The 2,853-nt window shown below is 42.4% G+C and overlaps 1 pseudogene; it reads right to left on the minus strand.

Annotated features, from left to right (window-relative positions):
• Nucleotides 1-1,377: 1,377 nt before the first annotated feature.
• On the minus strand, nt 1,378-2,309 carry LOC122147093 (annotated as a pseudogene).
• Nucleotides 2,310-2,853: the final 544 nt, after the last annotated feature.

Here is a 2,853-nt window from a genome sequence, read left to right on the forward strand (position 1 = left end):
GTTAAGCCAGTGTTGAAAACCACGCATGGTGCAGCCCAAGTGTTCACTGTGTGAAAATATGCCTCATGAAGAGAAAAAAGAAAGACTCTGGCGCACAGCATTTCTTTTTAAGTACAGTGGAAGTGACAGGTCCATAATCTTAGTTTATTGGTAAGCTTATTCTGTGGTGAGCTGAAAAAGTATAAAAATGTAATGTTTCCTTCATGTAAAAAACCCTCCTTACTGTTTAAAAGCAAGTGATGTTGGACAATGTGCTGCTGGATTAAGTCAAAAATCTATGTAACAAAACCAGGATTCACCTCTTTTGGCATGAGGGAAAGTTTCATTTTTTTTTAAAGCTGTGTATTAGATGTTACGTTTGAAGCTTATGCATGAATGATCCCTGACTGAGATTTACTCTAAGCAAAATTTCACTCTTTGGATTTCTTAAAAAAGCTCCAGTGTAATGTGTGTCATAGATGTCAAGCCATCTATGTGACATTTTAATCGATACAGAGTGGAAATTCACGATCTTTATTCCTTTGCAAAGTCAAGTTGTTCTTTTCATGCCAATGGACTTTAGGCAGCAGACAGAGCAGAGAATGTTTTTTACATGTGATCATCCATCCAGCATGTGTTTCAGGCGCCACACAGATTAAATGAAAGAATCTGAAAATGAAGGTCTTTAACTTTTAATCCTTTTACAAAGACCCTTCAGACTGTCTGGGGACGGAATGGCATCTCGGAGGAAAACAAACAAAAAAAAAGAAACTGATCCACTCCCTCCGAGGAATACGAATGACCAATTGTTCATTACGATCCAGACTTGACTTCATAAGTCAAATTAAAAATATCACCTTAATTAGCGTCACATCAGTGTGGTGGGCTTTATAAATAGTGGCAGGTTTTACTGCATGCAGTGCATTTTAAGCTGATTGCATATGTACAGCAAGTGAAATAAGCAAAAAACAGTTCATGCCATTTTTAGTGGTTTTATTTTAAATGCATTTCGACTACATGGACATAAAGAATAAATAGTTTTTCTTTTAATTTACATGAGCAGTTATTTTCCATTCCCCTTATATATACAGCACACCAAGACTGTAATCTATATTCTCCCATCTGAGGTGTATATTTAAATTATTTTTTTTTCCGAAATAATGGAAAAAGCTTGGAATTCCTTCAATAAACGCACTTTGAATGCGAAATGTTCTTTGACATAAATATGTATAAAGTTACATTACAACAAAAGTTACAGTAGACACTGGATATTATAGGCAAATACTGACCTTTTCTTTCCATTTTTTTTTTTTTTTTTTTTGTTTGTTTGTTTGTTTTATAAATGATACAGGCACCACTTTACCATTACAGTGTCCATGTTTACAAACATATTACTATAATTATTTATTAAAATGACTATAATACCAAGCAGCTCCACAAAAGAATCACATGTTAAGTACACAAAGTTTCATCAGCATCACTCAGTTCTTCTGTATGAAATTACACAGTAACATGAACACCAATGTAAAGTGTAACCTAGAATGGCATCACATATACATCAAATATACATTCCTACACTGGACAGTGCATGTGAGAATGAGCACAGAGCTTATTTCAGTTCGGGCAGGAGCATTTGCACTCTGATATAATGGGGGGTACTGAACTTGTATCCAGGCACATTTGAGCCCCACCCTTCTCTGCTGCTGGCACCTCCATCGCAAAACCGTAAAATGGCTGGATTTGGCAGGTTTGCAAACCATCCCTTCTGGAACTGAACAAGACCTTTTATTGTAGCAGTTGCCCCACCTTCACATAGCGGGGCCCAGAATCGGTTCCCCAGGTCCTGCCATGTGTGCACCACCGGGCAGAAGGCATATGACCACAGCCACAGCTGAAGCCTTCTTCTTAGTTTCTTATTGGACTTGTGTTTTTTCCCATGCTGGATCTCAAACTCCATGGCTTTGATTTCTTTGGGCATGGTGCCGGTGGGACGCTTTAAGAGTTCAGACTCATTCAGGTCGTCCTGTCCTGCGTATTTGTCCTCCGGTGGGCTGATGGACATGAAGTTCTGGTCAAAGTGACTGCCTAGTATGGCTCTGAGTTCGGTCTCGTTCAGATCCCGCTCCTTAGGGTCCAGTATGGGATCCGGGTCCTCTATGAGTTCCACTAAAGGCAGAGTGTCACTGGGAATGGGACGGAGGAGGTAGTAATGTTGGCACATCCCTTCTTCTATCCTGAATCCGAGGGAGAAAATGAGCACGTATGTAGCCAGGAAATACGGCACGTTATCCATCTTTTCGGCTGATTAATCCTCGCGCTTAAGTGTTCGCTTGAGTTTTTTTTGGCGAGCCGTGAGCGCGCGCACTCTCCAGCGCGCGCGGTGTCTCTCCACGAGCGATCTCCTTAGAAAATGTTCATTCAATTCAAAACGGCACTATCCTCGATGCCACTTTCGCGCGTAAATGTGACGGGACATCCAAGTACCATGTGTCAGTGTCTACTTTGTGGTCATTCCGCGCGTCTCGTTCCGCTTTTACGCACAGGTTCCCATCAGCAGAAGGGCTCATGACAGCATCAAGCGTTTTCAGCCGGACCCGGTCTCTTTTTTTGAGCTCGCGGGCTCCTCGTGTCTGAATCCGGAGTCCTGGTGTCTGAGGATCCGCATGGTTTCTGGTGACGGGCGCCGAACTAAGAATCACCTGGCTCGTCTGATTTATCCTCGCGGGTTTCGCGATAGAACCCAAAGACCCATTCTCAATTGTGGGTCTGTTGCCAGAGCTCCACGACACCTCCTTCTCTTTAGGGAAGGGAGAGGGGTGGGATATGGGGGTCGTGGGTGGGGTAGAAGGGGGTCCGGAGGGTTGACTATCGTTG

Source organism: Cyprinus carpio, chromosome A12 (genome assembly GCF_018340385.1).
Source record: "Cyprinus carpio isolate SPL01 chromosome A12, ASM1834038v1, whole genome shotgun sequence".
NCBI lineage: Eukaryota > Metazoa > Chordata > Actinopteri > Cypriniformes > Cyprinidae > Cyprinus > Cyprinus carpio.